Genomic DNA, 13,944 nt, shown 5'->3' on the forward strand with positions numbered 1-13,944 from the left:
GCACCTTGCTTAGTATGGTGAAAATAGGCTCATCACCCTATTAATTATTTAAACCAACTATACTTTTGTGTTAAAATTCACTTCATTTCCGGTAGTATTTATTATGCGTGTTGTTATCGTCCCGTCATTTTCTTGTTATAAGGTCAAACTTTGCCATGATTATGGTAAAATTAAATGTAATGTACCGACAAATTTCAGCTGACTATGATTTCCGTTTAAATGTACTAGAAATATAGTATTTCTAAGTGTCAAGGGAATGTTGACGTGCGCCATTTCGACCAAATTAACTTGTTTTTGTTTTTCGTCGCAACAAGTTTATTTGTATTGCTTATTTTATTTTATTGTGACAATTTTCTACGAAATAAATATAATTTAACATCCGCAATCACATGTCCGGAAAACATTGCTGGAAAGTCTAGTGGTAAGTTTAAAATGAAATTTTAATAGTGGTATGACAAACTGTCCATGTAACTGATTCTTTTAGGATGACCATAAACCAGACTAGTTGAATTCTGTCTGAAATTTGAGCTCAAGCAGCATCATAGTCATCCGTAAGTACTCGTAAATAAAGTATAGTTTCTAAAAAAACTATAACTATTAGCAGAACGACGCACTTATTTGTGACATTATATTTGTTAGGTATATAGCAAAATCTTACAGCAAAAAGTATAGCGTGTATGGTAAAATTTACTATGAACTTAAATCATCACGGGAGAATATTAGTTCTCAACTTGACTACTTTCATAGTAAAAACGAATACCATACGGTGAGATGAATATAGTGAAAACTACAGAAACCAAAGATATATTAATATGGTAGAAATGATTGTTTACGTAGTTGCAGCGAAATCATAATATTAACAGCTGAAAATTGTGGGTACAATGTAATTAATTTAACCCTCTAAAATAGTAATTTCAACCGAAAGTTTTTTTTGCGTGTATGATAAGTAATTTGATGTAATTTTTTAATGTTTTTCCGTAAATACGCATAAATGATTGTAAATAATAGACTCAGAGGGAAGAAAAACAATTTGGAAGGTAATGATAATAGTTTTTAGTAGACACACACAAGTTAAACATAAGAAATCTTCGAAAATGTGTATATTGTGCTTCTAGGTCAGGGTTCACAATTGCCCGAGTTGAGAATATTTAAACAACCAATTAAAGCATAATCAATATAAATTCACTTTTGGCGAGAATTAGCTCTCATTTCGAACATACACAACGTTGTACGGAGTGGTTTTATACCGGTTCAGAAAATAAAATTTAAAAATATGCTTTATTGTCCCTGTTTTGCATAACAAATCTATTAACATCTTGAAGAAAATTAGCTTTCTTCCACTTCACTTTCATTTTTTATACAACTACGGACAATTTTCTTAAAAATGCAAAAATTACGTAATCTTTTAACGATTTGCTACTGTTTATTCGCAAAACATCACCCCAAGCATGTAGCGCCCCCTGCATATATTTTCTGAGTAAAGATGCCAATTATTGTGGTTCATTCATTCATCCCATATAAGAAATACATTGCGAGGAATCGTGCGCCGAATAGCGCTACGAATCTTACTGCGATGAACAATAATCGTTGCGTCTCTTTTGGAAAAGCATGGTCAATAAAAAGTCATGATAGATGATAACATTTCATGCGCAGACTTTTGGTTGGTTTAATATAGTGAACACCCGGTTGAATCCACGCCCAATTTTGTCACATTTTTTACCTAATTTTATCAGCCTCGCTCATTTGGTTGACATTTTGCTGCAAAAGCTCAATTACCTGTTGCGACATCTGTAACTTAAGGTTTATCCTTCAAGCTTCAGTAGCACGTGACTCGGACTTAGTCGCAGGGTCGGGGCGCTACTGGGCAAACTGGAGGGATTACGCGGATCTTGTGCTATAGGAAAACACTCAATTTTCTTAACGTGTGTAATTTATTGTAAGTTGTTCGTGTGGTGTTATCACTGAGAACTGACACACAAGTAAAATTTTCAATGTGTGTAAGAAATAAAACTCGTTTTGAAACGCCACCATCAAGTAGCAACTTGCCACTAGCCGGCGCTACAGTTCGGTTTCTCATCTTGCTCAGTTCAGAAGCTATAAATCGCTCCGCTGCTATAGCAGGCCAAGTGATCAAATTTACCCATGCGCTACCGCTTTGTCCATTTGCAAAAGTAAAAAATGATTCCTTCTACATAGTGTGTGAAACGTGAACAAACGATGAGTGATAATGCAAAGGAAGAGTGTCCCGTTGCGGATAAACTGTGTTGCTATTGACTTCTCGAAATGTCCGGTAATACCATCGATTCGTGAAGTGGAGCAATTGTTGAAGGTGAACATGAAGCTCAACATAGCAGAAATTAGCGTCGTGCAATTCCATCATTTACGTCATGCGGTACTGATTACGTTCAAAAACGTTAGCCAAGCAGAATCATTCGCTTCGCAGAACAACTTGAAACACGCCGTCGAATGTAATGATACTTTATACAGTATCCCAACGTATATTGATAATGACAGTATTGAAATAAAGCTACACGACCTGGCACCACGTACTAGTTCCGCCGCTATCAAAAAACTCAAGTCAAAATACGGAGAAGTGGATAGTGTTAAAGAAGATACTTGGAGGAATTTCTTCCCAGGACTTGGCAATGGCGTTTGTGTAGTGAGAATGCGGCCGACAAAACCTATTCCCTACTACTTGTCTATCTCAGGCAGATGCCCTAAAGGTATTGTACATTCTCAACGAACACTAGTCACGTACCCAGGGCAGATTCCTACGTGCCAACATTGCGATCAGCCGCTACACCACGGAAAACCTTGCGCAGAGGCTGCTAAGGAAATACTCCCTGCGACGACCAAAGCCGGTATACAGTCGTCGTATGCTACACCACAACTGGTTGGTAAACCAACGACTGCAGACCGGGCAGTAACAAACATCAGCTCAACAACGATCGGGTCCAGTGCCACTAAACCAACTGCCATTGCCAACATCGAAGTAACAACGATTACTGCAAATGTCTCCAAACCAACAACCAACAGCAACAATAAAGAATCAAACACCGATGAAGAAGGATTTACAGCAGCGACCCGGAAATACAAGAAACAAACAAGAACATCCGACCATGAGCATCATGAATGCAGTACCGATGACGACATGGACATGGACGAAAACGCGAGAGAAGACGGACCGTATGACCCTCAAGGTGCGGCAGACAACGCACCTAAATTTTCACCAACATAGAAGAGGATCTCAACACGCAGCAGCAAACTGCGTCAACAAGATCCTATGGATAGTTGAGTTTATTTTAATTTCTACATATTGTAAAATTTTTAAAAGACCCACGGCTCAGTTATGCTAACGCTTTGAGCCGTGTCAACTAAACAAGAAAAAAAAACTATCTGGCGCTACGATCGGCCAGCCACCGATATAGGGGCGTTGCGTGCAAACTTGGATACAATGGTGCTTCATGTATGCGAATCTGTATACGATGGTGATTTCCAACGTATTTTCATTTGAATGCTTACACAGGTTTTTCGGTAAAATTAAAGAGTTTAAAATCTCAAATTTCGGTCTACGTGGTTCATGAATAGTGCTGATTAAGCTAATAAAGTATGATATATTTTTTTGTTTCAAGTGTTTCAGCCTTGACAAGTAGCTCATCAAGTTCGTGGATGGCTAGCCATTTTAAATAGGTGTTCTAATCTGCACAATTATTTTGAACACAACCAGCCATATAATTATAATTTAGAGAAATTAGAAAGGCACAATAGGGATCTTTAATTTGGAAAAATTGTGCCAGTTTTTCATATTTATTGATAGCAGGTGTCCTTACGAGTGCACTCATATCATTCTTAAACCTTAATTATTCTTTTCTGATTTTAAATTAAAAAAAAAAAACAAATTAAATTCAACCAACAAACTGACAGTTGTCCGACTAAATGACGTATCTGCAAATATCTCGTTCGTCTCATTGTTCACCGGGACAGCACCCCACACAGCCCTACGAGTGAATGCACTTGGCCCAGTCACCTGTCAAGCATTTGTGTATGTGTGTTGAGATATGTGTGGAGCCTGTAAATAATATTTTAATACGAATAATATTTTATACGTTAAAATAAGAAATGTGTAATATACTACTTGCAGTTTGTTGATCATTCCTACTTATCTGATTCCATCGAGTATGAGAATACATCTCCATTGTTTTAAAATCTGGCGACATCTGATGGCAGAGAAGAATCATTGTTGGCAGCAACGTTGCTCTTCTTGGATGTATGAGCTTGAAAAGGTCATCACAAGAAAATAACGCATGAGACCGAAAATAAATAAAAATAAAATAAAGAGAAGAGTTAGTATTGTTATTGAGTATTAATAATGCGCCGAATTTTTTTTTCGACGGTTGTCCTACTGGAGCTGTAGAGCTAGGTTCTCGGAAGGGCTCCAAGTCAGAATCACATACTACAATTTACAGACGAGACAGGCAATGTCGCCTACTAAAACATTGCTTTAGGCCAATTGTAGCGGGCCGTGATTCTGAATGTGATATTCATTGTACGGTTCAGGTATGTGCGGGCATAGGGACTCGCGATCGCGTGTATCATCGCGAAGAACTCGAGCATTTGTACGTTAACGTGTTCGATCGCGTGTACATCTAATCACCTATCTCTAGCTCATTCAAATTAACTACCTCAGCTCGGTACACGCCTTAGCGAAACCGTCCATATGGTTCGCATGTGTCGTGAACGCCGAGAAACACCCAGCTAAAGCAAAATATATTCAATTGTTTATTGATAGAACCTTTCGCTTTACAAGCATTTTTCCCTACGTCCAGTGCTATCTATGGGCACACACCCTCTGCCCGAGTAGCGACCAATTCTAGGTAGCCTTTCTGTCTCTCTCCAATTGGCTTTACTCAGAATAACCAAAAATACAAACATGTCGCGCAACATACCAGCGCATATAAAATAAGCCTTGGGAATTAATAAAAGAACATTCTTAGTCTTACCTTAGAGACGAGCAATCCTTACCTTCGAAAAAACCAAAAGGTAGCCAAAAGCTACCAGATGGCGACCGTGAAAAAGAAAAAGTGAAAACGGTGCAAACCAACAATCGAAAAACTCAGTTGCATGAAATCGAGCAAGGGTGCCACAGAAAAATAGCCTCTAACTGAATAATATACTTGGAAATGTGAATGTATCAATTTTGAACAGGAGTGATAAAAGTTCGTTATAAGGATGTTTACGAGAAGTTAAAGTTGATCCTGAACGTGATCGGTTTGTTGATGTCATTCTTTTTGAACTATGAATCGAGAAAAGTTCGATTCCGAACAAGTGACGTTTTGAAATAACTGGTTATACCTGGATAAGGACATTCAAGTGTTTGACAGTGGCAACAAATTCAGACTACTGATTGGTGATCGATAAGCATGCAAGTTTGCTTTTGGCAATGAAACAAACGTGTGAAATCATCCACACCGAAGAAGAATTAGTGCCACACAGAGAACTAGTGCCACGTAGAACCAAGGAAACGGAGACACCCGCATAACACCATGAGGAAGTGAAGCAGCTGTACGGCAACAGTTTGGTAACTATGCCACCACCACCGCCGCCGATGATGGCCCCGTCGTCACTGAAACCAGCTGCGCCGGTGGCGGATCGAGAACCGGGCAACGCACAGGCAGACCGAACCAGCCTACATGCCTACACACCCGCCACAGGCCCACGAGTTGTTACAAATTAATTCGACACGTAGCAGTACCTCTCCCTACTCGGACGGTTTGGGTGCATGACTGTCGGAGAGTAACGGTGATACTAGCAACAGCAGCAGAATCCGGAGGTAAGAGTTCGATGAACAGAAAACGCTGTTTTCTTTCCAATGCATGAAATACAGATGTCACCGGAGAAGATGCAAATCAAGATTCATTTTAACAGCATTGTTGAACTTACGTCAAAAACCAAACAAAAATGAATAATTTGTATATTTTTATTTCGTGTAGTTTTCAAACGGTTCAGAATATCGCCCTGACGTCAACAGAAAAGTGACAGAAAATTTTATGCGCATTTTGAAAAAAAAGTGTTGTTCTTGATCAAAAAAAACGAATAACTTAGAAAAAGGAAATACCTTAACGATTTTTTTTTTCTTTAAACAAAACTTAAGTCATCTTGAAAACAATCATATTTTGGAAGATTTTAGTTAAAATTATTTTGATTTGACAATACATTTACACTATGTTGTTCTGTTGAGGAATAGTGCAATAATCCGACGAAAATAAAGTCAGGATTCTATTTTAGCTTTTGTTCTTATTCAGTGTAATTTATACCAAAATCAGATAGTCTATCAAAATTGATACACTACAAAGCAGATCTATTAAAGATACATTACAATCCAAATAATGTATTTTGATCCTTCCATTTTCCAAATTGCTCTTAAGACATGAGATATAGTCGGGATTGCAAAAACAAATTCCTCCCAAAAATGTTTCACCACAACCTGTTCACCGAATGTATGGATATTAAATTATTATATACTGTATGTTAAATTTTAATTATTAGATACTAATACATTAAATTTCAAAAAAAAAAATGGGGTCTAGAACAAGTAAATCCCCGACAGTAAGCGGAGATCCGCAAATAAATATAATTAATAGCTTGGAACAGCACGCAAATTGGCAAGATAACCAAGATACGAAGTACTGGTTATTACTGACCATTTGTTCCATACAACTGATATTCACAATTTATCAAACGTACACAAGATACGTCAAGCGCCAAGCATTTAAGAAGGCAAGGAAATCGCTTGCAAGTATAGACCAAATTTAGAATGCACATAAATTAGAGATAAAACAGACTAACAGATAGACAAGTTAACATACGCATTTGTTTTTGCGTATTCATGCAAAGGTTACGAGAAATAGACTCGCACCTTTGCAGGATACAGCTAAATTTAAATAAGAGCAAGGGCAGGGCTAGAACCCTACAAGGTATTCTAGAGAAAAAGGAAGAAATTTCCGATCTCTATAATGAATACAAAAGCAAATTAAATAAATTAAAACATCGGATATCGCACGAAGAGTGGAACATCGAATGCGATAAGTTTCTAAATTTAAAAACAAAGTACCAAGCATCATTAGAGATCTTGGATACAGCAACAATATTAAAGAAAACTACTTTAAAAACTCTAGCTAAAACAGCCATATTTTGCAGACGGCTATCGGCAGGTAAACCAAAAATGCCTGACTTTGATATTAAAACTGCGACAGCCATCGTACAAAAGTACGATGGAACTGCTGACGAGTTGGAAGCATTTATCGACTCGGCTCAGTTACTAAAAGAAATGACATCGGCAGAACATATGCCGATGGCAATAAAATTCCTTAGAACTAGATTAACGGGTAAGGCAAGACTTGGCCTACCCATTAACTTAGTATCAATTGATGCACTTACAGCGGATGTAAAAGCCCGCTGTGCATCAATCAAAACCCCAGATGAAGTTCTCGCTAAATTGAAATTTTCACAACAGCGAGGACCTCTCAACAAATTTTGTGATGAAGTAGAAGAATTAACACTTCAACTGCAAAACACTTATATAGAAAGGCAAATTCCAGGTGATGTAGCAGCTTCAATGGCTACAAAAGCTGGAGTTAATGCCCTAATTCACGGTTTAAAAAACCATGAAACACGTACTATACTTAAAGCAGGAAATTTTTCCTCAATAAAAATAGCCACACAAAAAGTATTGGAGAACTCGGAGCACGAAAGCCACAGCGTACCAAATGCACAAATTATGCATTTCCGGCACCGTCAACACTACGATCGTGTTGACAACACACGAAATTATCGTGGCAATACACGTGTTAGAGATTTTGATAGGCGACGTCCCAATGCACAAACTAACCGATATAACACATATGGTAACATGCAGCACTATACTCCTAATAATACACAAGCTAACCGATTTAGCACAAACGGGAACACGCAGCAATTTTACCAAAACAATAACAGAGGACGAGGAAGAAATAATTCGACTCCTCAGCATAACAATTACCGCAGTAAGCAAGGTCAGGGACGATATATATATGTCACTGACTCAGCACCAAGCAGCCTACCTGATCAACCAACAGCGGACCTGATCCAACCACCGCCCAACCATCTTTTTTTAGGAAACGGGCAGTCTACACATTAAACGTAGCTGCCTCGAATTTCATAAAGCTCAAATTGAACAATTCGAGCAAGATGTGCACTTTCCTGGTCGACTCAGGAGCTGACATATCACTCATTAAAAGCGAATGTATCTTGCCAGGTACAAGCATAGATACAACTCGCAAATACAAACTAAAAGGGATTATTCCTGGTGAACTGCAGAGCCATGGAATTACCAAATGCATCTTTTACATGCAAGACACACCTATTGAGGGTACTCTGCATATAATTAACGATGATTTTCCTATACCAACCGATGGTATTATTGGAAGAGATTTTTTGGCAACATACCGATGCTCGATAAATTATGATGCATGGTTGCTGTCAATGCATGTACATAACATAAATATAGATATACCTATACACAATAATCTAGGTGGCTCAACCTGGTTACCAGCTAGAGCAGAAACATATAGAATAATTAATAATTTTAATCCAGAAGGAGACGTTGTGTTAATTGCCTCAGAGATCGCTCCTGGAGTATTTAGCAGCAACGCAATTGTAAATAAAGAATCTCCTTATATAAAGATTGTAAATACCAATAACGAACCCGTTTTAATCAAACATTTGTTACCACAATATGAACATTTAACCAATTTTCAATTGGCGACGATCAGCGAAACTGATTCTCGGAATATTAAACGAAATGATGCTCTCCAAGAGGAGCTCAATTTAAAAAAATTTTCGGCATCTGCAAAAGATAGCCTTATTAAATTATGCAATAAGTATAACGATATCTTCCACCTAAAGGACGACACACTATCTGCAAACAATTTCTATAAACAAAAAATACACCTGAGTGACAAATCACCAGTATATATAAAAAATTATAGAAACGCGCATAGCCAGCGTGAAGAAATGTGCCGTCAAGTGGACGACTTAATCAAAAATGATGTGATAGAACCATCTGTTTCTAATTATAATTCACCCATTATGCTTGTTCCAAAGAAAACAACTAGCACAGAAAAGAAATGGAGACTAGTTGTAGATTTTCGGCAACTAAATAAAAAATTACTAGCCGACAAATTTCCTCTACCAAGAATTGACGACATTCTTGACCAACTTGGCAGAGCAAAGTATTTCTCTACTCTACACTGAAAAAAATCCAAACGTTAATTCTATTTGCTTCAAACCGCTTAAAATTCATATGAAGAAGAAATGCTATTGTTATCACGCGCACACATACCTTCTATGTGTCAACTGTATAAACTATGTATGCACACACATAAGTTATATGTGCATATTGTTATAGAATGGGGTTTTATGTGCCTAATAGTTATGGAATGTGAATGTAAGATTAATATTTCTTGTAAATACACACATTAGGTTTATGTGCCAGCAAATAGTGTCTATATGCCTCCGTTAATTGCAAAAATCTATGTGTAAAATCAATAGGCATAACGTTTACTTTTTTCTGAGTGTAGATCTACAGTCCGGTTTCCACCAAATAGAAATCGAGAAAAAATCTAGAGAATTCACCGCATTCTCCTTACAGGAACGCGGACATTTTCAATTTAAACGATTGCCATTCGGACTCAATATTAGCCCGAATAGCTTTCAACGCATGATGTCAATCGCACTTAGCGGACTAGGTCCCGAGTGCGCATTTCTCTATATTGACGACATCATAGTCATCGGTTGTTCAATCAACCATCATCTTGCAAACTTGGAAAAAGTTTTTCAGAAATTAAGAAACCACAATTTAAAATTAAATCCATCCAAATGTAATTTTTTTCGAGCTGACGTAACTTATTTAGGTCACCACATTTCTGAAAAAGGAATTCAGCCAGATAAATCCAAATTTGATACGATCTGCAACTACCCTATACCTAAAAATGCAGATGACGTACGACGATTCGTCGCGTTCTGTAATTATTACAGGCGTTTTATAAAAAATTTTGCTCAGATAGCAAACCCTTTGAACAAATTATTAAGGAAAAACACTACCTTCGTTTGGAATATTGAATGCCAAAATGCATTTGATATGCTTAAAAATCAACTAATTTCCCCAACAATTTTACAATTTCCTGATTTTAACAAAGAATTTGTTCTAATAACAGATGCTTCCAAAATTGCATGTGGTGCTATCCTAGCACAAACATATGACAATATTGAATTACCAGTAGCATTTGCCAGCAGAACCTTCACGAGAGGCGAAGCAAATAAATCTACTGTAGAACAAGAGTTAACAGCCATACATTGGGCTATTAACTATTTCCGACCATATTTATACGGACGAAAATTCACTGTTAAAACTGATCACCGACCGTTGGTCTATCTTTTTTCAATGAAAGAACCATCATCTAAATTAACTAGAATGAGACTAGACCTAGAGGAATTCAGTTTTACGGTACAATATGTACAAGGTAAAATGAATGTAGGTGCTGATGCTCTTTCTAGAATAAATATCGACTCTGAAAAATTAAAACAATTAAATTTATACGTGGTGCAAACTAGAGCAAATACTCGCAAACAAACAAATTCAAATATAGACGCGATATCGAATGATGCTGAGCCCGATCAACTCAAAATCTACGAGTCGCTAAACAATGAAGAGGCATATAACCTCCCAAAATTAATGATAACACAAGAAAACAACAAAATCCATATACAAATCATGGATAAAAGCTACAAGAGGGAATTGACTCCAGCGTTAACAGTCCCTAGCAAGCTATCAAAAAACCTAGGTCACATTTTACAAAATGTGGAATTACTGGCAAACAATAAAAAAATTACCACTTTAGCTCTAGCGCTAAATAGTGAGATTCTTAAGGATATGAATATTCAAGAATTTAAAGATAAAGGCCAACAAATATTGAAGAATGTATCAATAATTCTATATACTCGCCAGCAAATAATAGAAAATCCTGAAAAACAAAAAGCAATTATCAAAGCCAACCATGACACACCGATAGGCGGTCATGTTGGATCATATCGATTATATAAAAAACTTCGTTGCCAATACTATTGGCCAAAAATGAAAATACACATAAGAGAATATGTAAAAAATTGCCTAAAATGTAAACAGAATAAACATACTTACAAAACTAAAGAAAACCTCATACATACTCCTACACCTACTAAAGCACTAGATAGTATCTCAGTAGACACAATCGGTCCATTTTCAAAATCAAACAGTGGTAACCGATATGCCATAACAATACAATGCGATCTGTCAAAATATGTAATAATCCAAGCGATTACTGATAAACAAGCAAATACACTAGCAAAGGCACTTGTCGAAAATTGTATCCTTGTATATGGCGCACCCAAATTAATTAGAACAGATCAGGGAACAGAGTACAAAAATGAAGTATTCTTACACATGAATAAATTGTTAAATCTCAACCATCAGTTTTCTACAGCATACCATCCAGAAACAATTGGAGGTTTAGAGAGGAATCACCGTTGTCTGAATGAATACGTAAGACAGTTTATCAATCACGCCCAAACGGACTGGGATGATTGGCTGCCTTACTATGCGTTCTGTTATAACACGACACCTCACACAAACCACCAATACACACCATTTGAATTAGTATTTGGTAAACAGGCAAACATCCCACAAAATCTCATGTATTCCGAAAACACTCACACACAACCCATATACAATTTTGACCAATACCACGCAGAACTAAAATACAAACTACACTTAGCAGCACAAAAAACAAAAGCAATATTAGATAATACAAAGCAAATACGAAACTTAAGTCAAGAGAAAATAAGTAACCCAATTGATGTAAAACCTCTAGATAAGGTAATGTTGCAGAACGAAAATAGAAGAAAGTTAGATAAAGTATACCAAGGCCCGTACACAGTTATTTCAATTCAGCATCCAAATATTACCATACAAGAAGATACCACAGGTTTAAAACAAATTGTTCATAAAAACAGGATAATCAGATTATAAAAAAAAAAAAAAAAAAACACATACCACAAATGTACATCCAAAATATAAAAGCTATCTGGAGAGAAGCAAAAGCTACAAGTTTTTTTCGAATAATTTCACTTAGTTACATTATTCTTCCAAAAGGAGGGTGGTGTAATACATCTAATCACCTATCTCTAGCTCATTCAAATTAACTACCTCGGCTCGGTACACGCCTTAGCGAAACCGTCCATATGGTTCGCATGTGTCGTGAACGCCGAGAAACACCCAGCTAAAGCAAAATATATTCAATTGTTTATTGATAGAACCTTTCGCTTTACAAGCATTTTTCCCTACGTCCAGTGCTATCTATGGGCACACACCCTCTGCCCGAGTAGCGACCAATTCTAGGTAGCCTTTCTGTCTCTCTCTCCAATTGGCTTTACTCAGAATAACCAAAAATACAAACATGTCGCGCAACATACCAGCGCATATAAAATAAGCCTTGGGAATTAATAAAAGAACATTCTTAGTCTTACCTTAGAGACGAGCAATCCTTACCTTCGAAAAAACCAAAAGGTAGCCAAAAGCTACCAGACTTTGTATGTCGCGTGTGCTAACATGTATGTAACTTCGCGTGCATAAATTCTATATAAATGCCGTTTGCTTCCGCATATTCGCGTGTATTCTAGAATGATCGCGCGCGGAGCGTGAATCTGATACTTATTTTTTCGTGTGTGGTTCAGATTCTAGAAAAAAGTGGGTTCTTACATATCACTAGAGTTCTCAGCCATGTCGCCAAGGAACGTGTTACCTTGTGGATATGAACTTTATTTTTCGATTGGTATAACTGAATGTATGGACCTAAGTTACTAGAATGGAGGATAAAGGTTTCCGGACGTGACCGATTCATGATTGCGCGCGTTTACGGGTTCGCGTTTGAGACCGCGTTTGTAACTTCGTAAGTACTAAAACGTTCACGTTTTTACCGGAGTGTTGCGATCGCGAATGTAGGTGTGCGTAGATGATCGCGAAGAGCTGAAGTATCGTTTGTTGACGTGTTTGTCGCGTGTGCTCGTGTGTATGTGCCACACGGACCGTCATTCTGATGTTTAGTTTTCGGTGTACGGATCACATTCTGACAGGGAGTGAGTTACTCCATATCACTAGATTTCCCGGTCATGTCGCCATGAACCGTGTTTTCCAGTGTATATGAGAGCTTTCTTTATAATTGATTCCATTGAAGGCATGGACTGAGACTTCTGGAATCGAGGATCATGATCGCGCGAGTGTGGGGGACCGTAGGTTCACGCTTGAGACTGCGTTTGAGTCATTACAAGTGCTGAGACGTTCATATTATCACCGGGATGTTATAATGTCTGGAAGAGCGCGGGTATAGCTTGCGTGGATGGTCGCGAAGGGCTCAAGCATTTTTATATTTGTTTGTCGCGTGTATGTGACCTTATTTGTATACATTCGATTTTTATGTAGTTTAGTGGATATGAGCATTATATATTTGATTGGTCCACCTGAAGGCATTGGACTTATGCTACTAGGGCCGAGAATAGGGGATTCCGGACGAAACCGATTCATGATCGCGCGAACACGGGCATTTGGAGGTTCACTCTCGAGACCGGGATTGTTAATTTATAAGTGCTAAACCATTCACTTAGTCACCGGGGTGTTATTCTTTTTACGAGATCGTGGGTGTGGTCGTGCGTGGATGATCGCGAAGGACTCGAGCATTTGTATGTGGACGTTTTTGTCGCGTGTGCTAGTATGTATGTAACTTCGCGTGGACACATTATTTTTATAAGCGTGTGACCAATCGCATGTTCGCGTATTCTTTAATGATCGCGCGCAATTTGTGTTAGTGAGTGTTA

This window comes from Topomyia yanbarensis, chromosome 2 (assembly GCF_030247195.1).
Source record: "Topomyia yanbarensis strain Yona2022 chromosome 2, ASM3024719v1, whole genome shotgun sequence".
Taxonomy (NCBI): domain Eukaryota; kingdom Metazoa; phylum Arthropoda; class Insecta; order Diptera; family Culicidae; genus Topomyia; species Topomyia yanbarensis.